The sequence below is a fragment of the Trichechus manatus genome, unplaced genomic scaffold (assembly GCF_000243295.1).
Source record: "Trichechus manatus latirostris isolate Lorelei unplaced genomic scaffold, TriManLat1.0 scaffold00092, whole genome shotgun sequence".
Taxonomy (NCBI): domain Eukaryota; kingdom Metazoa; phylum Chordata; class Mammalia; order Sirenia; family Trichechidae; genus Trichechus; species Trichechus manatus.
Window position 1 is genome coordinate 2,800,811 of NW_004444028.1, and position 27,456 is coordinate 2,828,266.

The window sequence follows — 27,456 nt, forward strand, 5'->3', positions numbered from 1 at the left end:
GTAATATAAAAGATAGTTGTAAAATTTCCTTTCCTGTGACTTTTCACTAATTTAATGAAGGTGAAGAAGAAAGTGGCTTCTTCAACTCAAACTCACTGACTCTTCCATTCTGCACAAAGCTGGAATTTTACCTTACCCAGAAAATAGCCAAGCAGTCAATGCTCCTTTACCTTTCCTCTCAGTCTTCCCAAAGTCAATGTACATTCTGTTTAAAGAGGCTCCCTCACAGCACTGGTTGCTATTTAATAGCAGAAGAGAGAGTTGTGAGGGGAGAGCGCGAAGAGGGAGTAAGGAAAATATGCAAACTATGGAAATCTTCCCAAATAAGTCAAATAATTATATACATTTGCCATCGCCATCTTCGAGAAAGAAGTTCAGAAACATCTACCTTGAAATGCCTGAAACCAAAACAGAAAGTCATAAGAAAAGAAAGAACAATTCTACCAACAACTGGGTTCTTGTCCCAGCTCTGCCACTGACTAATGCTGCCATCCTGGACAAGTCTCTGCCCACGCCCCTCTCTTGTAAAATGAAACGACTGACCTACATCAGTGGTTCTCACTGCACAGTGGTCCACAGACACACAGGGGATCCCCTGGGCCCTTTCAGGGTGCCTATAAGTTCAAAACTACTTTCATAATAATGAAAACGTTATTAGCCTTTTTCACTATACGCACATTTACACTGATGGGGCAAAAGCAATGAAAACTGCTGAAGTTTTAACACGTGGTACCAAACTGTACTGGTAATCACTGAATTTTTCACCCCCAAGCACCCAAAGAGGGAAAAAAGCCAGTTTCACTGAAGATCGTCTTTAATGCATTAAAAACTATTAATTTTATTAAATCTCAAGCCTTGAGTATACATCTTTTTTTAATATTCTGTGTGAGGAAATGGGAAGTACACATGAAGCATTTCTGCTAAATACTAAAGTTGCCTCCAAGAAATGTTGTTTCTGTTAGCTGCCGTCAAGTGGGCTACAACTCCTGGCAACACCATGTACAAAGAAGAAGATATTGCCTGGCCCTGCCTCATCTTTCCAGTTGTTGGTATTGAGTCTCCTAGGTTGAAAGGCACTCAAAATACACACTGGCCACAACAATCGACTCCAAGACACACGCTTGTGTAATTGTTTGAGTTGAGAGCTGAACTAACCACTCTCTTTACATGGAACGCCATTTTTACATGAAAGAATGACCAACAGGCAAACTAGTTATTCCGACTTGAGTTTTGGCAAACATTTTCTCAAAAATAAACCAAGAGAGACTGTCACTAGAGAAAGCAACTCATGGTATTTGTCGTCAATGAAAATTTTCAAGTTTTAAAGGGAGAATTACAATTTTGGAAACCTTGCAACCTGTACTGTGTACTTGACACCTTCCTAATACTTACAAACTTTTTCTGATGAATTTGGTGGTGATATTAACATGATTTTATGATATTATAGAATTAAATATGACAAGGTTTGGATGATCTACATAACTCAGTGAACCAATATGATGTTACAAAATCACGAGTGGATAAAACCATCATTCAAAAACCAATAGATTTTAACATAACAAAGGATAAAATGCTCACTGATATGATTTCAGATTCCACATTATAACTAACCTTTAATAAACTACCACTTGGCAAGTTTTGGTATGGTATCAAAGAAGATAATCTACAATTATCTCCTTTTTTCCTTCCTTTTCTAACTACCTGTGTGAGGCTAGATTGTCTTCATACGCTTCAGTCAAAACAACGTATCACAACAAATTGAATGCTGAAATGAGAATCCAGCTGACACTTTCCTCAGCAATTTCTTTTGGGGGGGGCTTACAGAATGTACTTATCTGTCATAAAAGTATTTTTTATTAAAAATATTCCTTTTTATTTCTCAATTTTGATTTCTAATATAATAAACATCAATAAATATAACCGATATATATATAAACGCTCATTATTTTTAATCGTGTAAAGGGATCCTGGCACAAACAGTCTGTGCTTGGCTAACCTAAAGGTTGGCGGTTGAACCTACCAGCAGTACTGCAGAAGACAGGCCTGGCAATCTGCTTCTGTAAAGATTACAGCCAAGAAAACCCTATGAAGCAGTTCTACTCTGTAACACATGGGATCGCCATGAGTCAGGATCAACTGTTTGTTCTTCTAGCAGTCCATGATATATTCAATATTCCTCACCAATACCATAATTCAAAGACTGATCAACTCTTCTTCAGTCTTCCTGATTCACTGTCCAGCTTTCACAAGTCAGCACATATTTATTGTATGCCTATGGAGTAGGCATTAGTTAACAGAGCACCTGAATCAGAACCCAGACTGCATTGTTACTCAGTTATACTCCTGATGAAGATTCATAATCTCTCTAAACCTCAGGGTTTCTTAACAGAAAATTAAAATTGACAATAAGACCCACTTCATAAGATTACTGTGAACATCCTATTAAAGTTTCCATTAAAGAGCTTACCTACTGTCTTAGTTATCTAGCGCTGCCCATAACAGAAATACCACAAGCGGATGGTTTTAAGGAAGAGAAGTTTATTTCCTCACAGTCAAAGTAGGCTAAAAGTCCAAATTCAGGGTGTCAGCTCCAGGGGAAGCCTTTTTCTCTCAGTCGGCCTTCTCATCAATGTTCCCCCGGACTAGGAGCTTCTCGGCGCAGGGACCCCAGTCCAAATGACGCACTCTGCTCCCGGCACTGCTTTGCTGATGGTATGAGGTCCCCAGGTCTCACTGCTCACTTCTGTCTTTTATATCTCAAGAGATTGCCTCAGGACACAATCCAGTCTGGTAGATCAGGTCCTGCCTTACCAACACAACTGCCACCCATCCTCCCTCATTAACATCATAGAGGCAGGTTTACAACATACAGGAAAATCACACAGTACCAGGAATCATGGCCTAGCCAAACTGATACACACATTTTTTGGGGGACACAATTCAAACCATGACACCTATGCAGTGCCTTGCATACAATAAGGAGCCCTCGTGGCGCACTGTGGTTAAGTGCTTGGCTGTTAACCAAAAGGCTGGCTGTTTGAACCCACCAGCCACTTCTAGGGAGAGAGATGTGGCAGTCTACTTTTGTAAAGATTACAGCCTTGCAAACCCTATAGGGCAGTTCTCCTCTGTCCGAAAGGGTCTCTAAGAATGGAATTGACTTGCTCAAGGGCACATACCAGTAAGCACTAAGTAAATCTTAGCAATTACAAGTAAGATGTCTCTTACCAAAACAGATTATTTGCCACGTAAAAGAAGAAAATGAAGACATTCTAACCATATACTATCAGTGGCTCCAAATCTATCCCATTTGCCGACTCCACGAAAGTAGAAGGAAAAGTATCCAGGAGGACTACTTTCTCACCTCTAGAGCAGAAGACTGTCTTTGGCCAGAAATGAAATCGAGGTTGTATTCATAGCCAAGCCATCCCCTAAACTCCTAAACATTTTGTGATCCAATGAGCACGTTTATTCACACTCAATATCATTCTCAGCGCTGTGTGGACAAGACAGAGGATGACAAGCTCCTGAACAGACGAGAGAAGATACTCACTTTTCTTTTGCTGGGGCAGAAAGTCCTGCCCATTTCTCTCTTCACTTCATTCAAAATCCAGATGGAATGGGGTTGGGAAAAAATGAGGATACTTGTCAATCCAAGGTCAGACCAAAAGAAAAAAGGATGCCCTCGTACTGCTAAAAATAGATCATAAAGAAAGAGAGAGAGAGGGAGGAGGAGTCTCTTGATAAATCCCTTTTAATCGAAAATATAATCTGGAGAAACAGCCATATGCCCTTACCTACAAATCTTTATAAATATATAAAGGAATTAATCATTGAGTTAGTTATATTTGTGGGGCCCGATTTCATTTTTTAAGAAGAAAGCATGATGTCATCTATATTTCACTTTATTTTATCAGCTCTAAGTACTTCAAGTGTCAATAGCCCACTAGCCTGATAAGACTTTAACTGCTGATTCAATCGAATGATGTCAGTTAGGCCTCCAGAATAATGTATAGAAATGATCATGCCCCCTTAACAGCACTTGGATCTTTAATCAGGAAATTCAATTTTAGCTGCAAAACTATGTTTTGGCAAAAGTGCAATTGAACTCAGTGTACTTGTCACATTTCTAAATATACTCCAGTCACCATGACAACAAGGGAGACTGACGGATCGCTTAAAAGAGTATGGTATATTTAATTGTCAGCATTTTAAACTGACTCAGAAAAATGCTGTGTGATAGGTCTACTCTCCATGGTTACTGCCGGCTGAGCCCATAATAAAAGGTTCACATACGCACACTGAAAACGTGTGCACAAAGAACGTAAGAGTCAGAAGGCCCTGTATTTCCAATCACGCCGAAAGCCAAACTTTAAGCTTTAGAAAAGATTTGTTCTCATCAAGGTGCTGCTCAAGAACACCTCTTCCAGAATCGTCAGAGGAACCCCAAGATCTGCACATGCACCAGGGCCGATAAGTAAATCCTAAGTCAGATTCCAACACCTGTTTCCCTGTCTTCCACTAACGAGCAGGTTATTTTATCTTGGGACATATCTGGAATACAGCATGACAGAGACCTTTAGCCCTTTCTTTTCATATGGGCCTGTTCCCAAGCCAAGTGACAATCCTCTGGGATCCACTTCTGTCCTAAGCAAACATTTCCTGAGCAATCTCTACAGCAACAAACAGACAAGGTCCCTGCCTTCAAGGGGCAGACATCCTAAAGCAGGAGGAAGAAAATCATGCAAATAAATAATCTACTAAAGATAATGAAATCATCCACCCATGAGCTTACTACATGGAGTGCCTAGAGTATAGCAAGCACTCAGCAAATCTTAGAAACTTCTATTATATCTAAGATACCTCTTACCAAACCAGACTGTTTGCAACATAAAAAAATCAAGACATACTAACCATGCTTTCAGAGAACCGTAAGCATTATGTAGAATATAAAACAAGATAATGGGAGAAAGCAATGGGGAGGGGAGAGAGATGCTATTTTGGCTAGCAGACCAGGGAAGATATCTCTGAGGAGATGACATTTGAAAGGTGACTCTAAGCCAGCCTTGTATAGAATTGGAGTAGGTCAAGTGGGACACCCTCAGCCTGTACATTGGGGCATAGCTTCCTGAGTGAAGTGGTAAGGGGTGGAAGATGAAGGTGAGGATACAGCCCCAACTTACAGGGCCTTGCACGCCACGTTAAGGTCTTTGGAACGTTTCGAGACACCGTGTGAGCCACTGCACAAACAGGGGAGTGACATGATCCAATTAACATGTATGAAGAAGGGCTACATGGGGCAATTATAAAAGTATGGACACCATTTAAAAGACGCTATTGGCACAGTCAAGGTAAGAGATGGTGGCTTGGACTGAGGTGGATACAAAAGAGACGGTGAAATATTTTGAAGGCAGAACACACACATACCAGACAAACATCGACCCTGAGCAAGAGTGGTAGGAAGATGATTTGGACGAAGGTCCTGCAGCATGGTAGGAAACATGGCCCTGGTTCAGCAGGTCTCGTTGGGGCGCAAGATGCAGCATCCCTAACAAGCTCCCCCATGACGCTTCTGCTCTGTAAACTAGACTTTGAGAATTGAGGCTCTATGAGAGTCTGGAGGCAGGAACACCAGTAGAACAGAGGTATGAGAGTTCGACTTACTGACTTAGGGTAATAACTGGGATAGAGAAAAGGGGGCAAATATAAGAGACGTGGCAAAAAACAAACTCCAAGGCTTGATGACAAATAATCTATGAGTGAAAATACAAAAGACGATGGTGGGATCAATTCCAACATTTCTTTAATAACATTGCTCACTATATAGATAATAGAACTAAATCGTTTCTATCCAACTAGTGCCAAGCATTTTCACAACCAGTATTTGATGTAGCCACAATATACCCCTAAGTGATAGGGTCAGGTGAAAATGATTATTGTTACAGATAATAACAACAACAACAACATCAACCATTTTTTAAGAGCTGATTCTGGACTGGGAGCCCTGGTGGCACAGTGGTTAAGAGCTACAGTGAGCTACGGCTGCTAACCAAAAAATCGGCCGTTCGAATCCACCAGCCACTCCTTGGAAACCCTATGGGGCAGTTCTACCCTGTCCAATATGCCTGGCACAGAATAAACCTATTGCCGTTGAGTTGATTACTGACACACAGCGACCCTATAGGCTGGTGAATTTGAACTGCTGATCTTTTGGTTAAAAGCTGAGCTCTTAACCACTGTCCCACCAGGACTCCACTGTAATATGCACTACCTGTAATTCTGACAACTCCATTACTATTGCACAGATGACAGAACGGATACTCAAAGACATTAATTACGTGGCTTGCCAGAAGTCACTCCTGCTTCAGCTGGATTCATACCCAGGAGGCGACGCTAAAATCCATAACCTTCAAATCCATTCTGCCCAAGTCAAATCTGTGGTTAGTTGTTAGTTACCATCAAGTAGGCTTGACTCATGACAACTGTACATACAGCAGAAGGAAATGTTGCCAGGTCCTATGCCATCTTCACAACTGCTGGTACGTCTGAACCCACTGTTGTAGCTATAGTGTCAAGCCATCTCACCGAGGGTTTCCCTCGTTTTCGCTGACCCTCTCCTTTACCAAACATGATGTCCTTTTCTAGCGACTGGTCATTCCTGATGATGTGCCCAAAGTAAGTAAGCTGAAGCCTAGTAATCCTCGCTTCTAAGAAGCATTCTGGTCGTATTTCTTCTAGGATTGATTTGTTGAAGCAGGAAGCATCAAAAGAAGATGGAAGGAACACACAGTTCAATCTGTAGGAGAACTGAATGCCCACCTGAGGCATTCATCTCCAAAGTCAGGGTTCCCTTCTAATCAGACTAAGGTTCCAGGCTATAAGCTACAAGCAGCACAACTTGATACACAGGCTACAGCAGCACAGGAGGAGGTGAGGTACCCAGAGTCAGGTGGCCCGTCCATAGAACCATGACTCATTTCATCCCCTTCTCAAACGAACACGGCTTAAGTGTTTCAGGGCCATTCCCTGTGTTTGTGCTCATCATCCGTTCTCTGGACTCTTAGCCAATGTGTTCCCAGGACCCCACTCTTACCCTCTCAACTGTATGCTGCTTTTGCTTTATAACATTTTCTGCCCAGACATCAACTGGTCTCTACAAAACGATGTGTTTTGCGTGAGGATGTGAGAAATGAAGCTGTCGTTTGTGAAGATGAGCTACATGGTGAACAGTAGTGGATATTGATAAGGCATCAGGAGATGCGAAAAACAAGCTGACACATTTCCCCAGCCCCGAGGAAGCGGGTAAGAAATGAGCCACACAATCTTCCTTCCAGTCACCCACACTGTGCTTTCCTGAGACGATTCACAGGTCTGGTTCCACAGACCTGACAAAGGTGATCATCTTCAGGCCAACGAAAGGATGTTTTTACACCTGCTCTTTTATTTTTTTATTTGTTCCTTCTCGAGTAATAACTATTAATTGTGCTATGTGGGCAATACAGAAGTGAGTCTACCGGAAAGCCAGCACAAACCCATCAAGTGCTTTTAGTCCAAGCTTTTTAGAAAAAATTGCCTATCACACTCTCTGTGCTGTTTTTCTCACAGCTAGAATTAAAGTGGATTTTACTATACAATCACCTCCAGGCCCTCCTCCTCTACCTCCAAAGTGAAGGCAGGAGCTGGCTATCGGTCTATCACCAACAAACTTACGAGGTATGTACGAAAAAACATATTTACTTAGCGTTTATGTAGACTTAAGTAGTGGGTCCTGAGATAGGCACTGTACATACATCAGTGTCTTAGATATGTAGTGCTGCTGTAACAGAAATACCACAAGTGGATGGCTTTAACAAAGAGAAGTTTATTCTCTCACAGTTTAGGAGGCCAGAAGTCCAAATTCAAGGCACCAGCTCCAAGGAAGGCTTTCTCTCTCTGTTGGCTCTGGGGAAAAGTCTTTGTCATCAATCTTCCCATGTCTAGGAGTGTGTCAGTGGAGGGACCCCAGGTCCAAAGGACACGCGCTTCTGGCTCTCCTTGCTTGTCTCTCTGCTCACTTCTTCTATATCTCAAAACAGATTGACTTAAGACACAAGCTAATCTTGTAGATTGAGTCCTGCCTCAACATAACTGCCTCTAATCCTGCCTCATTAACATCATAGAGGTAGGATTTACAACCCATAGGAAAATCACTTCAGATGACAAAATGGTGGACAATCACACAATACTGGGAATCACAGACTAGCCAAGTTGACACACATTTTGGGGGGACACAATTCAATCCATAACAATGAATATATGACAACACTATGAAGCAGATATTGTTCGAGTTGGATAAAGAAACTAATGCTCAGAGAAAAATTACTTGTCTAGAGTTGCACAACTAGAAAATAGCAGAGCCAGGAAGTAAACACAGATCTTCTGACTCCACCACCAGTACTTTATCCACTCACTACAATTGTTCCTTATGGTTCCAAGAAAACCTGCAATCTTCCATTCTGTTCTGCAGGAGAGCCACTCCTTCAAATATGACCTAGTAATAAGGCTGAGTACAACCAAAAGGCCTCTTTCAAGACGGTGAGTGACAAAGCCATCCAAAGACTAGCTATAAGGGTCGTCTCTGACAAAAAGCAACAAGTTCTTGACTACAGCTGGTTTCATGGCTTAGTTAGAGTCTGCACCATACCTAATGTGGCATCATGAGGGCCTTGGAATTTCCCAGCACATGGCTATGACCAGACTACAATATAAATAACACAAAATAGCACACAATAAATAATATAAATAACACACACAAAAACACAAACACACAAAGTCCTCTCCCTCACCCAGCCCCAGGGCATTTACTGAAGAAGAATCTGGCGAATATTTATAGAGGAAGACTGAAGCCTGTAAGTCACGTGCTCGCAAAGGCTTGGGCCCATTGTAAAGTACAATGAAATAAAATAACCAAATGAAAAGTTAATGAGAGTCCAAGCAATAACGTAAAATGAGTCAATTCTTCTGAATCAGACTTTTTTTTTCTTAATGAAAAGTATGACTGCTGAAGCTTTTCCCTTTACTGCCAATATTACTAGAACTCGCTCTTTCATTATTGTTGTTCGTTGCCATCGAGTTGATTCTGACTCATGGCGACCCCATGAATGCAGAGCAGAACTGCTCCAGAGGGTTTTCAAGGCCGTGATGTTTTGGAAGCAGATGGCCAGGCCTGTCCTCCAAGGCACCTCTGGGTGGATTCAAACCACCAACCTTTTGCCTAGTAGTTAAGTGCTTAGCCATTTGCGCCACCCACTGTATGACGCATCCTGCATAGTGTAAGTAGATGTTAGAAAGGATTAAACAACAGGAAAAAATCATCACATCATCCAGTCCCAGGCCCTTAGATGTAATATCTGAACAAAGATGAGGATTAATATGTATAAGCAGCATCCTTTTCTGTCTCCCCTTAGGCAGAGGGGTGGTGAGATTAAGCATTTTGAAAAGATTCCTCATGATAAACAATGCCGGCAGGGACACCCGATGAGAATAATAACTAAATTAAGAAGTGAATAAACACTTGGATCAAAGTTCTTTACTTTCGGTGGCTGTCTTAAGAAAATGGGTTGACTTATAAAGGTGGATGTTTTTCTTCTCCAACCATAAATACAGGGTAGCTTCATAAAAGTTTTCTCTTTTTTAAGTCATTTTGCTATTCAGTAAAAGCAGACAACCATCTCCCATGCACTAGTTAGTGTGTGTTTTTTGGGGGGGAAAAGGATGGCAGAAAGAAAGAAAAAAAAAAAGACACAATCTCTATTTTCAAAGAGCTCAATGTCTGTCACCTAAGGCCAAGCACAAAATGTTGTTTTTTTTTTTTTTAGTCAGCAAGTTATGTTCTCAATTATGAAAATACCAAATGTCAGATTCTTCTCCAGTCCAAGCAATAATGTAAAATGAGCCAATTCTTCTGAATCAGACTTTTTTTTTTAATGAAAAGTATGACTGTTGAAGCTTTCCCTTTAATGCCAATATTATTAGAACTCAGAGAACACAAGGTTAGTTTACGATGCTCTGTATTCTTCCCAGGCTCTAGCCCATCACTGTCCAAGAGAAATATAGGAGCCAGATATGTAATTTTAAATTTTCTAGTAGCCACACATTAAAAAAAAAGTAAAATTAGTTTTAATAATAAAAATATTTTTTACTACTATATCCAAAATATTTTCCTTTCATCATGTGGCATTGGCCACATTTCAACTGCTCAATAGCTACATATGACTGGTGGTTATCTTACTAGACAGCGCAGTTCCAACCTTCCTTCAACCCTCACCTCCCAGTAAGTGAACAAAGCAAAATATCTGCTGGAGGCAGAAACAAGTTAACAATGGATGGATACCAAGATACACAACTCCCACAGGAAGTCACCAACGAAAAAAACCAAACTCACTGTCATCGAATTGACTGTGATTCACGGCAACCTGATATGTTACAGAGTAGAACTGCCTTATAGGGGTGTTTTTTTTTTTGTCGTAATCTTTACAGAAGCAGATCGCCAGGCACTTCTTCTGTGGCACAACTGGGTGAGTCTGAACTGCCCATCTTTCAGTCAGTAGTCGAGCACAAACCATTTGTGCCACCCAGGGACTTTCAGGCAGACACAACCATCTTAATATTACAAAGTGTTTCTCTCAACCCTACATCTCTTGGAATCTCAATTCCAAGAGATTCCAAGCACTACAATGACAAATGGCTCCATCTCATTTGTGAGGATGAGGAAAGCCAAATGGGACCAAGGATTAAAACCAATACAATGGCAACTTGGCCACTTCAACTCACTGGGATACCCTTTCTACTGATACCATCACAAACAGGACCTCAGATCCTTCCCTCAAACTTCTGTGGCTTGAAACAAGGTTCCTTTTCCAGTTCCAGTCACCAGGACTTCTTCTGGCCAATCCCACCATGCACCCTCTGGGAATAACACAGAGGAGGTAAAAACTCAGTGCACTGCAGCTATCCATCACTTCTGCTCTCTGTATCTCCTGGTGTGGGTCCATGCACATAGGAAATTCTGTTCCCTGGTCAACAGACAGAAAGCTCTCTCCATCACTCCTTCCTCTCCCACTGGAGGAGGTTAATTTCACCTGCCTTGCAGATGGCTGACATCCAGTAAGCCACATGTATCAAGGTGAAGCACCATGATCAGTGGGAGGGATGGGCCGGGTTCATCTCTCACTCCTTCTTGCTTTCCCTAGTGCTATCCCTGCCTTCAAAAGACTGGGTTTCTGAGACAGGCTTCAATCCCTGTGTTATTCACTGCGTAAGTATACACAAAGCCAGCCCTGTAGCTCAACTCTCCCCTGAGGTGGGCCCCAAGATGGAAACTGGAGGGCAGGCTGCAGCAAGCCTGAACTTGAGCCTCAGGTCCTAACCATATTCTCTAATTGAGTTTCGGGAGCCATGGGCTTTGGGAGTTATTGACCTTTTATTATAATGAAGCTGTAGTTTGAGGACTAGTCAGTGATAATCACCAGTAATTTGCAAACAAACGAAAACCAATCACTGTCAAGGTTAAGATCACTAGTAATAAATCATGTTAATATCATATGCTCCCTGATATGAACTGATGAGAAGGGTGCTTCACCTCTGTGGTCTTTTTCCCCAAAATCCATAATCCCAGTCTAATCATGAGAAATATAAGACACACTCGAAGTAGGGACATTCTACGAAATACCTAACTATGGTCACGAAAAAGGAAGGAAGACTGAGAAACAGTCACAGATTAGAGGAAATTTAGAAGGCATGATAACTAAAGCCACCATGGTATCCTGGATTGGATTTTGGAACAGACTAAAGGCATTTGTGGAAAAACTAGAAAAATGAGAATGAAATCTGTGATTTAATTAATCGTGTTACACTAATGATAATTTCTTAGCTTTGATAAATGGGCTTTGGTTATAAAAGATATTAATTTTAGAGGAAGTTAGGTAAAGGGTATACAGGAACTCTGCACTGTTTTTATTACTCCTCTGTAAATCTAAAACTATTTCAAAATTAAAAGTTAAAAATAAAGGAAAATGATCACTAGCAGAAACAGGTAAAAATTACTGGGAGATAAACACCTTCCAAGCTGCTTCAGGCCAAGCCAAAACTCCATCAGGAAAAGAGCTAGCAAAATTGAACTATAATAAAAAGCATTACATAAAGAGACTTCTCAGTTTTTCTTGCTGTTATAATAAATTAAAAGCATTTCAAATGCATTTGATTAGTTAAAAGGTTCACTGGAAGCTAGAAATTAGCTGAACAGACTTTAAAAAATAAAAAAAAAGGAACAGAAATGATAAAGGCCAACTTTGCCAAAAAAGAAATTGGTAATTGAAAACTCCACATTTTTGCTAATTGTTGAAAACTTTTTATTTGATATTTGGGCTGGCATTATATAGAGATTCATCTTCCCAAATCATATTTGAAGAGTTCAAAGATTATGCGGGCCCAGTCTTACCGAAAGAAAGTCTATCTCCATCTGTGCTCCTGGGAGGGAAGAAGCTTGGCCAACACACCCACCGGTGTTTTCAGGGATTCAGTGTCCAGATGTTTCAGTCCCCATCTCCACTGTCTGCTGAACTACATAACCAAACCCTCGGAAATCCTTTTAAAATGATCATGATAGTTTTGTTTTTCAAATTTTCCTCTCAGAATTCTGTTACTTTAGCTTCAACTTGGCGTACTTGATTTCCACAAACCAACCAAAGTCCAAAGAAGAAGAAAAACTACATTTCACCATTTTTCCATAGATAGATAGACAGACAGGCAGGCAGACAGACAGATAGATAGAAACAGAGAGAGAGAGAGAGAGAGAGAACAAGAATAAAAGCTAAAATTAACGGGAAACGCTTAGTTGCTAACCAAAAGGTTGGCGGTTCGAACCCACACAGTGGCTCCGTGGGAGAAAGACTTGGCCATCTGCTCCCATAAAGATTACAGCCTAGAAAAAGCCCTATGGGGTAGTTCTACTCTGTCACATGGGGTCGCTATGAGTTGAAAATTGCCTCGACGGCACCTAACAACAAGCTGAAGTCCTCTGCTATAGGACTTCAGGAAAATTGCACTCCAGTCCTCAACCCTTAGACTATTAAAAAAAATGTCCACACATTCACTGCGCTTTTTTTAATCCTAGTTTTAGAACAAACGTTTTCCCTTCAACAAAGGTAGCAAGCATCATAGACACCAGATGAGGAAACAAGGAACCCAAAAGAGAAACGGAATTGCCCCAGGTAACTCAGCTCTTCCCTGTCAAACACCCTTCAGGTACTTATCCTTCAATTGAAAAGCAAGGCCCAATACACTGATAATAATAATACAAGCAACTACTGAGAGCAAAGCACAATGCCAAGCATCAGGATGCGAATACAGGATAAGGAACTTTCTAGCTATAAGGAGCTCTGGCAGGGTTTTTACACTCTTCAGAGCGCATTTAGAAGGCTTTCTTGGAGGAATCTCTTCCCTGAGGATGTTGTTTTCCTTGCAGCCTCTCTATTTGCACCTGCGGATCCTCCCACACTCCAGATGCGTGGGGAGCAAAGCCAGTGCCGCCATTTTTCTAATCGCCTCTTGTGACCTCCAATCTCATATGCCCTGATTCAAGCCTCCTGTTCTTCTCTCACCTCTTTTACTTCTCCACTAAGACTTCCAGATCCTCTCTTTAATTCCTGTGTACCATGCCCTCAGGAAGGCATTTTGTTTTTCCCAAGTTCAGGGTAGACCCCATATAATATAGCATTCTGGGCATTTTTTCTTTAGGGGGTATCGTCACTATCTGGCCTGAACCTCCCCAATGTTGGATTAACACAACAACCTGCCTTCCCAGATCTCACACCTACACTGCTTGATTGTACTACACTAAATATAACCTCAACAGCCTAAGATCTCAACAATGCAAAAATAACTTAATAACAACCCTCTAAATTTACAGTCCACCCAGAGGCACCTCGGAAGAAAGGGCTAGCAATCTACCGGTACTTCTGAAAAATCAGCCATTGAAAACCCTGTGGAGTACAGTTCTACACTGACACACAGGAGGTCACCATGAGTCGAAATCAACAGATGGCAACTGTTGAAATTTACAGGTGTAGGGTTAATGAGGCATTTCCTTACTCATTACCTCATTTGATTCTCATGACCCTAGTAAATTAGGTCAAACAGAATTAGATCCCCCATTTAACAGATAGGGTAGCAAAGCAGCAGAGGTGGAAAGTAATCTCTACCAAGGTCTCAGGAAATTTCTGGCACAGATGGAGCCGGAACCCATATCTCCTCGTGTCTGGCCAGGATGCTTGCATTACACCAGGAAGCCAAGGCACTGGAATTCCCTGCACAAAAATGACACCCAGTGATGGTCGATAAACCTTTATTCTACACCTGAATTGGACCCAGCATTTTTAGCTGCTGTAGAAAGAAGGAAAAAAAAACTAAAAAATAAAAAAATTCACATTGCTTTTCTCAAACTGATTCTGGTAGAGAAGATTAGCAGAAATATCTTGCAAAGAACGTGGGTGTCCTGGAAGACTCATCATCGTCATCATTATAATTTCTAATCATGCTGTGTGGGCAGGTGTCCATGTAGCAGAAACACCATTGGCACCCCAGATGAGCAGTTTCATCAGGAGACTCGAAACTTTAAAGTCTGCAATTCTTAGACCTCAGAGCCTGAATCACAGCTTTCACCCAGGGATCAGCAAATATGCAGTCTGTGCCTTAGTAAGGATTGTTGGGTCTGCCAAGCGAGTTAATCAAATATCAGAACCATCTGAAAATGCATATTGGAACAAGGTGCAGGAGGCTTCATGCAAGCCTGGCAATATCACTCCATGCAGAGACAGAAGGCCTTAGTTGTAGTCCCATGTTATACCTCTTATTCACTGAGTTAACTTTGAATGAATCATTTGCCTTCTTTGTGTTTGCATTTTCCTTCTCATCTGAAAATTGAGAGTTTTTGAAGTCAATCTATTGGTTTTCAAATAAACCATGGGAGGAGGGCAGGAGGGATGGTGGCCAGCAACAGGGTTTAGGACTTCCCCTGGGTCTGCATGCTTCCCTCCACCACAGCAGGTCTGTTTATGATTTTACACAGTACACCTGGGCTTCCCTGTAAGATTTAGCTTGGACAAAGGGCCCACGTCCATATAAATCATGGATATCCTCTCCGCTATTCCGTGAACTGTAATATTCTGATTTTACTCAAGTACGTTTTCTCCTGCACTAAACTTTACAAAGATCCTTTTACCCAGGTTCACTTGATTTTAGGAACATTTTATTAGTAGACTTTAAAAATAAATCTATTAATCTCATACCCTAAAAATGTAACATGAAGCATGTTTAATATTTTCTTAGGCCTTCACCTTAGTAGACAGTTGGAGAGAACATCCAAAGAAGGCAGAAATGAACTAGAAATGAGTACTCTACAGGAGCAAACCAACACAAATTCTGTAATTATTTCACAGTGATTTATTTACTTATACAAAAATATGTATTTAAGCACATGCTATAGGAAAAAAGGTCTGGCAATCTGGCTTTATGGGAGCAGTCTTTCAAATATTAGCCAATGAAAACCTTATCAGTCACAACAGAACATGGTCCAACTTGCTCGCTTTGGACATGTCATCAGGAGGGATCAATCGCTGGAGGAGGCCATCATGTTTGGTGAAGCACAGGGCCAGCAAGGTTGAGTGAGACCCTCGGTGAGATGGATTGGCACAATAGCTGCAATGATGGACTCGGACATGATGGCAGTCATGAGGATGATGCAGGACCAAGCAATGTTTCGTTCTATTCTACATAAGGTCGCCATGAGTCAGAGTCGAGTTGAACCAACAGTAGCTATCTATATATCTATGGGATAGGTACTATGGTAGGCTCCAAATGAATAAACAGATAAGGGTTCTGTCCCCATGGAGTTTACATCCTAAATGGATCTTGTATTTCAAAAGCTGTATATAAGCAAATAACTAAAAGCAACAAGATCAAAAACATTAGCTATCAAAATGTATGTCATGTAGTTAACACAATTCTTAGAGGAAAATTTATATGTTATTTATATTAATAAAAAAGCAGAAATGAAAAGATGTAAATTAAGAGTCAGGCTCAAATAATAAAAAAAGAACACAAAATAAGCCTAGGGAAAGCAGAAGGAAGGTATTATTGGCAATTTGAAAGAGAAAATAAAGAATTATAAAATGGTAGAGTCATTAAATAAATGCAAAATCCGGGTTTTTTTAAAAATAAACAATAAACTTTATTTTACTAATCAAAAAAGGAGATGGAGAAATAAAACACAAAACCGCAAAGCTTTATATAAAAATTCAGAAATAACCATAAATACAGAAGAAATGAAAAGAATCACAAGAAATTATTTAATTCCATGCAAATGAATTTGAAACAAGTGACTTTCCTACGAAACTATAATTTAACAACGGTGACGACAGAGAACATATAAAAACTAATTAGTCTAATTACTAGAAAAGAAATTTTAAAAAGTTGTTAAAGAGACAAAATCTCCTCCTCCAAAATAGGCATAAGGTCAAGACAGTTTCACAGGGGAATTCTATCACATTTTCAAGGAACAGATCATGTAAATGCTATTCAAACTATTTCAAAAAAAAAACAAAAACAAAAAAGCTTACCAATAATTCTTATGATAATTTAAGCATAACATTGACACTAAAACCTGACAATACTAACACACAGTCAAATTTTTTAACAATCTCACTTTTACAAATTGATGCAAGAATCACTAATAAATCACTGACCTCGAGATTCCAGCAACACTAAAACCAATACTTAAACTACAATCAAGTGAATATTATTTCAGGAATACTAACATGACTCTGTGTTTGTAAAAATTTCACCAAATTTGTAAGACAAAAGAAAAATATCTACAACTTTTTCTTTGAAAAGAAAATATATGATTATTTCCATGGTAGATAAAAGATACTAGATAAACATTCAACAACCAGTCTTCATTATTAAAAAAAAGAAAAAGGAAAAAAAGTTTTCAAAAAATTGGGATAGATGCTTTTTTTAACATGATCTATTTCTCAAACGAAAAGCCAAATACTGGGGAGACAGCAGCATCCCCCACTGAAGTTAAGAATAAGAGAAGGAAGTCCACTCTAAAACTGCTATTTAATATCTATACTTCTAGAAGTAGCAGACAATAAAAGTAGAATAAAGCTGTATATGAGGGCTATAAAAATTATTGGCAGATGATAGGACTATTTAACTAGGAATCCAAAGAAACGCAACTAAAAGTCATTCAAATAATGAAAGAATTCAGTAAAGTGGCTGGGTATAAAATTAATATACAGAAATTAAGAGCCCACAAATACACACAGTTAGTTACATAGTATAATATATGAAATTATTCCACTAACTGGAACAAGCAGAAAATGCCTAGGAGAATAAACTTTTAAGCCGATGCTCTGATTTGGACTTTTAGTCCCCAAAACTGTGAGACAATAAATTCGAGTCCTTCAAGGCCACCTACCCTATAGTATTTTGTTACTCCCACATCAGGTAACTAAGACACCTCCTGAGAGCTACACTTTCACTCTGAAGGACCAACAGCACAGCCATCAATCAGACCTGCCTTGTCTGCAGCCCTTGTGAGCAGAGAGAGACATGATATACACAAAGTCATCTGCTTCATATTCTTGCATATGTTAAAGGACTATACAATTACCCTTCTTGCAGTATACTGAATGGCCAACTTCGCCAGTCTTCAGAAGAAGACCAAAAAAAGAAAGAAAGAAAGAAAACTTTAATGAAGACTTTCCCCAGATAGAAAGACAGGGCCCCTTTCTTGAGAACTTGACAACTTAACAATGTAGGGGTAAAAATGAGGCATCCTAAGAGCACTGGGTTTTGTTGGCAGTGGTGGTGAGGTTTTTGTGTGTTTGTTTTGTCTTATTTTTCTTTCTTTTTTTGGTCTTTGAGAAAGGTTCTATTATAGCTGCTATCAATTCTCATTTTAAGAAATAAGGACGACGGTATTAATACTGAAACAATAGTGCTCCTTTTTATTCTCTGTGGTCTGCAATAAGTTTCACATTTCACTCAGATCAGAACTCCGTGTTTTACTGATGTGAAAGTGTGTGGTTTTTGCGATAGCCAAGTTCTTCTAATATTCAACTTTCTGTTGTTTCTTACTTGCAATTTACAGTAAATGAATCCTGATTTTTCCCCTTTGTCAAAATCAGCCCATTTTCAAAACAAGCAGGCCACCTTACATATGGCACTTTTCATGAATATCATATAGGCAGAGGCTATTTGGGCCCAGTTTATTGGGTTACACAATCTGAATTACAAAACAGATTGCCCAAATTTTATCTTTGGATCTCACAGGACATAACTCTTCTGGAGAAGCACAAAAGCAAGTCAAATCCAACCTCTGCTTGTCTCCCCATACCCCCAGTCTCCTCTCAAACTCTATTTTGGGTCGAATTCAAACAGAGAAATCAGGGGCCATCAGTCCAGGACAGGAGAAAAACCATCAGTCATCATCACCTCAATCAGCATTCTTTCCTTGTGCTGCATCTTGCAAAGTTGCTGCATAGGTGCTTAACCATCCCGTCAAGACTGTGAAGTGGCTAACTACACAGTAGATGAGAATTATCTTAAGTGAAGGAAAGGACACACACAATACAGGGGAAGTCAGCACAACTGGACTAAACCAAAAGCTAAGGAGTTTCCTGAATATAGCCAAACACTTCAAGGGACAGAGTAGCAGGGGCGGGGGTCTGGGGGCCATGGTTTCAGGGGACATCTAGGTCAACTGGCATAACAAATTTATTAAGAAAATGTTCTGCATCCCACTTTAGCAAGTGGCATCTGGGATCCTAAAAGCTAGCAAGCGGCTATCTAAGATACATCAATGGGTGCCAACCAACCTGGAGCAAAGAAGAATGAAGAACACCAAAGACACAAGGAAAATAGTAGCCCAAGAGACAGAAAGGGCCACATAAACCAGAGACTTCATCAGCCTGAGACCAGAAGAACTAGATGGTGCTCGGCTACCACCAATGACCACCCTGACAGGGAACACAACAGTGTCCCAGATGGAGCAGGAGAAAGGTGGGGTGCAGAACTCAAATTCTAGTAAGAAGACCAGACTTAATGGTCTGAACTGAAGGGACCCCAGAAGACATGGCCCCCGGACTCTCCATTAGCCCAGAAGTGAAACCATTCCCGAACTCAACTCTTCAGACAAAGATTAGACTGGACTATGGGACATAAAATGATACTCCTGAAGAGAGTGCTTCTTAGCTCAAGTAGATACATGAGACTAAATGGGCAGCTCCTGTCCAGAGGTGCGATGAGAAGGCAAAAAGGGACAGGAGCTGGTTGAACGGACATGGGAAATCCAGGGTGGGAAGGAGGAGTGTGCTGTCACATTATAGGGAGAGCAGCTGCGGTCACATAGCAATGTGTGTATAAATTTTTGTATGAGAAACTGACTTGAACTGTAAACTTTCACTTAAAGCACAATTTAAAAAAAAAAGACTGTGAAGTGGGTGATGTAAAAATGATTCTCCCTCATTATATATCAGAAGAAACTTAGGCTCAGAAAGGGCAAGTCATTTGTCCTGGAGCCCCCAGCAATAAATGGAAGGACCAGGTCCTCAACCCAAGCTTTACTATTCTAAGGAAGGGCTCCTTCCACTCTGTTCTGCCTAAGGAGAGTACCTGGAGGTTCTTGTTTCCCTCAGTCACCTGTGTATTACTGGCTCTTTGCTGTTTCATCAGGACACACTGTGACTCTACCAGCAGCGCTGACAATCGGCTCGGACTTGATGGAACCCATTTCCATCGGGTCTGTTTTGATTCTTCAGCGTCCGGTCCATACCAGATGTTAAATGTTTTCAGTATCAGCTGTCAGATGTGTCACAAGCAACTCACTACTAATAACGGATAAAGTCCTAAGGTTTCAAACGATTTATTAGTATTTAGAAACGAGCGCTCTTTCGAGGTTCTCCTTCTCGTATTTTCATTTCTTCACACTCCCACTCACTTTCTCAAGTAGGAAAGCAAGAGGCAAAGGTACAGATAGGTCTCTGGTTATTCCACTTCACTCACACCCTGCCGTACCTCTACCAGCCCATATTGTGCCGTTAAATGAAAATAATCCGGAGCCCTGGCAGCGCAATGGTTCAGAGCTTGGCTGCTCACCAAAAGGTCGGCAGTTCGAATCCACCAGCTGCTCCTTGGAAACCCTATGGAGCAGCAGTTCTACGAGGTCCTATAGGGTCGCTATGGGTCGGAATTGACTCCACGGCAATGGGTTTGGTTTTTTTGGTTTTTATGTGTCTCAACATCCTCATCAAATTAGGGCTCCCTGAGAAAAAGAGAAAAATGTTTTGCTCACTTTTATATGCCACTCCCCTATCCATCCCTAATCCCTTATAAAGATCTTTAAAGACTACAGACTGACAACTATCACCGTAGGTGGTGGGGGAGAGGGACTTAGAGAAGTTGCTTTCCTAGAAAGGGAAGAAAAAATCTGAATTCTCTATTGTGCGTCCTGAATTACTTCTACAGCCCGATGGTTAAGTAACAAAGCTCAGCGTACCCCACTGTAATCCCTAGCTGTGTCCCCGCAAAACAGTACCCAAGAGAGGCAATGTGAATGGGTCACCCATTACTCTAGTTACCCACACACACCAGAGCACAAGACAGATCGAGTCTAATACTCCAGAGGATCACAAATGCCCCACAGTCCATTCCACACAGGGTGAGACAACTTATCCTTAACAAAGTCTAAGAGACAGACACTATCCCAAAATTCAATGAAATCTGTTTGAACATCACTGCTATCAGCCTTCTCACAGAACCAAGTTTTTTTATTATTATTATTGTACTTAGACGAAGGTTAACAGAGCAAATTAGTTCCTCATTAAACAGTTAATACACATATTGTTTTGCGACATTGGTTGCCAACCCCACAACATGTCAACACTCTCCCCTTCTTGACCTTGGGTTCCCAGTTATCAGCTTTCCTCTCCCCTCCTGTCTTCTTGTCCTTGCCCCTGGGCTGGTGTGCCTATTTAGTCTTGTTTTGTTTTATGGGCCTGTCTAATCTTTGGCTGAAGTGTGAACCTCAGGAGTGACTTCAGTACTGAGGTACCAGGATGTCAGGGGGCCATACTCTATGGACAGAATTAAGTATCTACTGTCTGTCTCCTTCACTAGACTGTGAGCACCCTGCAATGAAGAACCAATTATTCATTCAAGTAAATATTTATGGAGCCCCTACTATGTGCCAGAAGGAGCCCCGGTGGAGCAGTGCTTAAAGTGCTTGACTGCTAACCAACAGGTCGGCAGTTCAAACCCACCAGAGGCTCCAAGGGAGGAAGACGTGGCAGTCTGCTTACATAAAGATTTACAGCTTTGGAAACCCTATGGGCAGTTCTACTCTGTCCTATAGGGTGGCTATGAGTTGGGATCGACTCGACGGCAGTGGGCAGTATCTACCAGGGAGTTGGTGAGTGGCACAAACAATTAATGTGCTCGGCAGCTAAAAGGTTCAAGTCCACCCAGAGGTGCCTCGGAAGAAATGCCTGGCGATCTACATCTGAAAAATCAACCACTGAAAACCGTATGGAGCACAGCTCTACTCTGAGACACATGGGGTGGCCATGAGTCTGGGTCAACTCAACAGCAACTGGATTGGGACGGCATGAACTGCGTGCCAAGCACTGACGTAGATGGTGGGGATATAGCAACGAACAATAACAACAAAAACATTGCTGTACTCGTGGAGATTACAGGCCAGTGGGGAGGGAAACAACCCAAACAAGTAAATGAACACATAATTTTCAGATAGTGATAAATGCTCTCAAGAAAAATAAAATACGGCATAAGAGACAGGGAAGAGGGTTCTTAACTATATTACTTCTACTTCCAATCATTTATCCGGAGCCTTAAAAATACCCATGCCAACAAATAGACACGGGGAACCCAGGATATGTAGGGAAAGGGGGAGACTACTGACACATTGCGGGGATCGCAACCAATGTCACAAAACAACATGTATAGAAATTTTAGAAAGAGAAACTTAACTGTGCTGTAAACTTTCTCCTAAAGCACAATAAAATTTAAAAAATAACCATGCCTGGGCCCCACCCTCAGAGATTCTGATTTAATTAGTTTGGGGGTGGGATTGGGAACAGTGCTTTTAAGGGTATTTCAGTGTGTCATGGATTGAACTGTGTCCCACAAAAATATATGTAGCAATTTAACTAGGCCATGATTCCCAGTATTGTGTGATTGTCCACATTTTGTCATCTAACGTGATTTTCCTGTGTGTTGTAAATCCTACCTCTATGATGTTAATGAGGTGGGATTGGTGGCAGTTACATTAATGAGGCAGGACTCAATCTACGAAGATCGGATTGTGTCTTGAGCCAATCTCTTTTGAGATATAAAAGAGAGAAGCGAGTAGAGAGATGGGGACCTCATACCACCAAGAAAGCAGTGCCAGCAGCAGAGCCCATCCTTCGGACCCAGGGTTCCTGTGGAGAGAAGCTCCTAGTCCAGGAGAAGATTGAAGAGAAGGACCTTCCTCCAGAGCCAAAAGAGAGAGAAGGCCTATCCCTGGAGCTGACACCCTGAATTTGGACGTGTGGCCTACTAAACTGTGAGAAAATAAATTTCTCTTTGTTAAAGTCATCCACTAGTAGTATTTCTGTTATAGCGGCACTAGATAACCAAGACACCGTGATTCTAATATACTGCCAGGCTGAGAACCACTGGTATGCATAGTTTTGAAGATGAAGAGGCCTGGGTTTGAAACCCATGTGTCACATATCATCTGTATGACCTCAGAAAAGACACTTAATCTTTCTGACTCTCAGTGTCCTTATCCATGAAATAGGGATAATAATAGGAATGTCTACTCCATTTAGTTATTGTGAGAAATATTATCTGTAAAGCCCACCACACATGGAAGGAGTCAGTAGGTGTTGGCCACCACCACTGTTCTCTATATCAATTAAAAATGCACAAAGGGCATGAACTCCAGGACTGCTGCCAAATCTGGTCTTCAGACAGGTTCTGACTGGCCTGTACAGTGTGGACTTTTCAAGTGCTTCGTTGTTGTTGTGGCTGTTCTGACCCAAAACTGATGTTAATGAGTGAGACCCCTTCCATGACGGAAGCACCTGTTGCAGTGTTTTTGAAAATATCTGAATGAGTTGCCAACATCCAAAAACTACGCATACAAATGTGGCAACAATGAGCCTGCATTCCCACCTGGCAGTAACTGGTCCTCACAGGCCGCTGCCAGCCCGTTCAGAAAACACGCCCTCCCTCTCGCAAGCTCCCCGAGCCTCCCACCACCCCCCGAACACCTCTCCCCAACATATACTGTGGCCGCGGCTCAACCGCCATTGTCTTTCCTACAGGAAAGAGGAGAATGAAATACCCCAGACTCTAAAGTAGAAAAAGGAAAGTTACATAAAAGGACTTTAGGTTTCAAGAAAAGGGAATGAAAGAATTTTCTTTGTGCCAAGTGTTGGATCACCCTATGCATTAACTATGCAAATGCAGTGTGTCTGTCAAAAGCCTGTAACTTAATGTCATCTGCCTCACTCTATTACATACCTTGCCTGGCCCTGTAGGCATATGACCTATCATCTTCTGGGCACTAAGACAGGAAAACCACCTACCTTAGTTCCTTTAATCCGACACTTTATAAGGTGCTTTCCACTATCACCATTTTCACAGAGGAAGAAACTGAGCCTTGGAGAGGATCACCAACTGCCTTAGATCAATTAACAATACATGACAAAGTGGTGTGCAGAAGCAGAGCTGCCTGACTTCAAGTCAAAGCTTCTTCCAACATACTCTGTTCCTCCCACCAGCAGACTATTTCACTTAATTGAGCAATTAAGGAGAACAACAAGTAGATGGGAAAATTCTTGGGAAAGGACACCATTGGTCGAGGACAGCGTAGGTCTCTCTCCGGCCAAAGTACTTGCTGTTCATGCCATTGGTGAGGACGCCCATCCCAATCGCTTTGGGTGGCTGTGCTTTCAGGCACTGAGAAACCTTCAGATTACACAGTGAAATCTACTACTTTTTTTCCCATGTAAAGATAGTTCTACTCTTAAATCTGCAGTCGAACACACTGCAAAAGGAAAAAACAAAAATCACTGGTTGGTTGTGTGTGTTGTGTTGAAAAAGATCAGATCCAAAGACTGAAATGGAAGATCAAGACACATGAAGGCCCATCTCAAATATTCTCTTTGCTGAAGGTTACCCTGACTCACGTTGACAGGTTGAACCTGCCTCCAGGTTGTAATACAGGTTATTTGTACCAGTATCTAGGATTTCTATATCACATTATACTTAATGTGTCTCGGGAGCCCTGGTGGCTCAGTAGTTAAGAGCTCAGGCTGCTAACCAAAAGGTCGGCAGTTCGAATCCACCAGCCGCTCCTTGGAAACACTATGGGACAGTTCTACTCTGCCCTATAGGGTCACTATGAGTCAGAATCAACTCGATGGCAACAGGTTTGGGTTTTTTTTTGTTTTTTTTTTTTTTGGTTTTTATGTGTCTCAACATCCTCAACAAACTAGGACTCCTTGAAAAAAAAAGAAAAATGTTTTATTCAATTTTATATGCCACTCCCCCATCCATCCATTCCCACAGCCAACACTGTGTACAAAACCTGGCATGGAGTTAGATATTCAGCAAAATGGTTACTGAGTTGAAGGCTGCAAAATAAGAGTGAATTAAAAGACTAACCATCTTCTAATGACTGTTCTTTAAGTAAATTAAAGCATCTACAAAGCTAGGCTTTGGGGAGATAAGGAGGGTTTTTTTTTTTTCTCTAAGTGCTTTGATTTTAAGAGGCTCACAATCCAGTGCGAGGCAGAAACGTACATAAATAACCCTGATGCAAGAAAAATTAAAATTAAGTCTCCTAAGAGATCCAAACAATGAGTGCTGGCAGTTGAGAGCAATGCGCAAGCTATGAAATTTCTCAGAATTCTGCGACAATCTTCACTTTAAGTGGTCAATTAAAACATTTCTTTCAGAATAAATATGCAATGTCTTTCTCTGATAATTCACTGACATTTCTTTTTTGAAGTTCCTGACATTTAACTATCAGAAGAGCTGTTAAGAAAGGTCTCAGCCATAATAGGAAATTCAACTTTTTTTGGTTGTTGATGTTATTTTCAAAGGAAGCTGAAGAGAAAGTACCTTTGTATTTCGGCAATTCTGAAAGAGCTTGACTTCGCTGACAATATAACTGCAAAGGAACTCGAGTCAAAACACACGAGAAAGGAAAAGATGCTCAAGATAATTCAAGTCTAAGTTATTTGCTGAACACACGCAAAGAGCCAGGCAATCTGTTAAGCTCTCCAAGGAAACAGGCTCAATCTTTATTTGGGGTAACAGTGGGATACTGGTCCAGGAGAAGACATTGAGAGATTACGATAAGCAGCATAGAAGAGGTGTGGGCAAAAGGCTATGGGATTCAAAGGGAGGAAATATGTAAATTTGAAACTTTATCGATAAATGTGGCATGGCATGATGAAAAGAAAACTAAACGGAGTAACTCAGCATCTGCATTATTGTCCTGGTTCTGCCAATCATTTGGTGACAAGACTTGGGCAAATCACTGCCTACCTTTTAGGCTTCAGTTTCCCCCCATCATTAAGAAGGAGACATAGATAGACTCTATGGCCCTTCCTGTGGTCACAGTCTACAGATCTAGGCATTAAATTAAACTACCCTCTGGACGAAGCTTCTGCAAGAGAAAACGAGCTTTTATTTGTCATCTGAATCAGTTTGCCCTCTTAGATGTTTGCCAACCAAGTAATTCAAAGGCAATGAAACTAGTAGGTCCACAGAGCTTGATATTTTCATTATAATTTACGCAGTTGACCAAATTACAAGCCAGTTCATCATAAAGGCTGGAGTACTCCTACAAGATCAACAGGGAACATATCAAAGCAGGCAGTGGGGTGGATTGCCACCAGGCTCCAGCTCCATTCTATGGTATAAAAGGTACAGAGTAATTATAGGTCCAGCTGCCATCAGAAAATACTAGTCCTGTTTGGAGACACAGTGCGAACCTTATTTCCCATTAGAAATGGCCCCAGTATATCTTCCCTACATCATATCCCACTACTTCCTTTTAAATCTTTATTTTTATGGCCCCCGGACACCCTGTTAGCTCAGTAATGAAGTCACTCCCGACGCTCGCCATTCAGCCAAAGATTAGACAGCCCCATAGAACAAAATGAGACTAATGAGGCATAACAGTTCAGGGACAAGGACTACAAGGCCGGAGGGGACAGGAAAGCTGGTAATAGGGAACCCAAAGCTGAGAAGGGACAGTGTTGACATGTCGTGGGGTTGTTAACCAATGTCACAAAACAATATGTGTACTGTTTAATGAGAAACTATTTGTTCAGTAAACCTTCATCTAAAGTACAATAAAAAAAATTTTCTTTAATAAATAAATCTTTATTTTCTAAGCTTCTACTCGCAAAACCAAGGAACCCTGGTGGCGCAGTGGTTACTAAGCGCTTGGCTGCTAATCTAAAGGTCAGTGGTTTGAACCCACCAGCTGCTCCAAGGAAGAAAGATGTGGCAGTCTGCTTCTGTAAAGATTACAGCCTTGGAAACTCTATGGGGCAGTCCTACTCTGTCCTGTAGTGTTGATATGAGTCAGAATCAACTCGTCGGCAATGGGTTTGGTTTTGTTGGGTTGTTGTAACTTGCATCACGAAATGTCCTGGGTTGAACAGGGTACACCAAAAATTCACCTCCACCCAGAATCTGTGAATGTGATCTTATTTGGAAGTAGGTTCTTCACAGACGTAATCAAGTTGAGATGAAGTCCTACTGGATTAGAGAGGGCCCTGAATCCAACAGGATGAGAGACAGAGGCACTGAGACGCACGGGGGAGCGCCACGTGACAGCAGAGGCAGAGACGAGAGTTACACGTCCACAAACCAAGGAACACCAAGGATTGCCAACAACCACCATAAGCTAGAAGAGACAAGGAAAGATTGCTCCCCGGAGCACTGGGAGGAAGTCTGGCCTTGCGAATGCCTTGACCTCAGATGTCTATCCTCCAGAACTGGGAAAGAATAAATTTCTGTTGTTTGGAGACACTCAGTTTATGATAATTGGGTACAGCAGCCCCAGGAAGCTAATGCACAACATCAGAATCTCCAGGGAGGAGGCTGGGAATCTAGTGATTTTGGTGATCAGGCAAGGCAGAAAAACCACGTCACCGAACATCTGAACTACTCATTTTTCGAAACCACAAATGCCTGCTTCTTGTCTCTTTGTTTCTTCTGCCTGCTACGTGATTCTCCCGTCTCTAGCAAGTGATATACCACTTACCTATCCTTCAGGATCCAGTTCAAATACCACCTGATTCCACTCCCCTCTACTCTCTCTCC

General features: G+C 41.3%; 1 protein-coding gene across 8 annotated transcripts in view; it reads right to left on the minus strand.

Moving 5' to 3' along the window:
- Positions 1–27,456, minus strand: part of LPP (LIM domain containing preferred translocation partner in lipoma) — a 756,943-nt gene that overhangs the window by 564,270 nt on the left and 165,217 nt on the right. The window contains exon 1 of one of the 8 annotated variants that reach the window (XM_023736782.1): positions 14,241–14,260. The exons of the other annotated variants lie outside the window; for them this stretch is intronic. The gene's annotated coding sequence lies outside the window, so the exon portion shown is untranslated. Of the gene's footprint in view, positions 1–14,240; positions 14,261–27,456 lie in introns of those variants that run through there. 8 annotated transcript variants of the gene reach the window in all.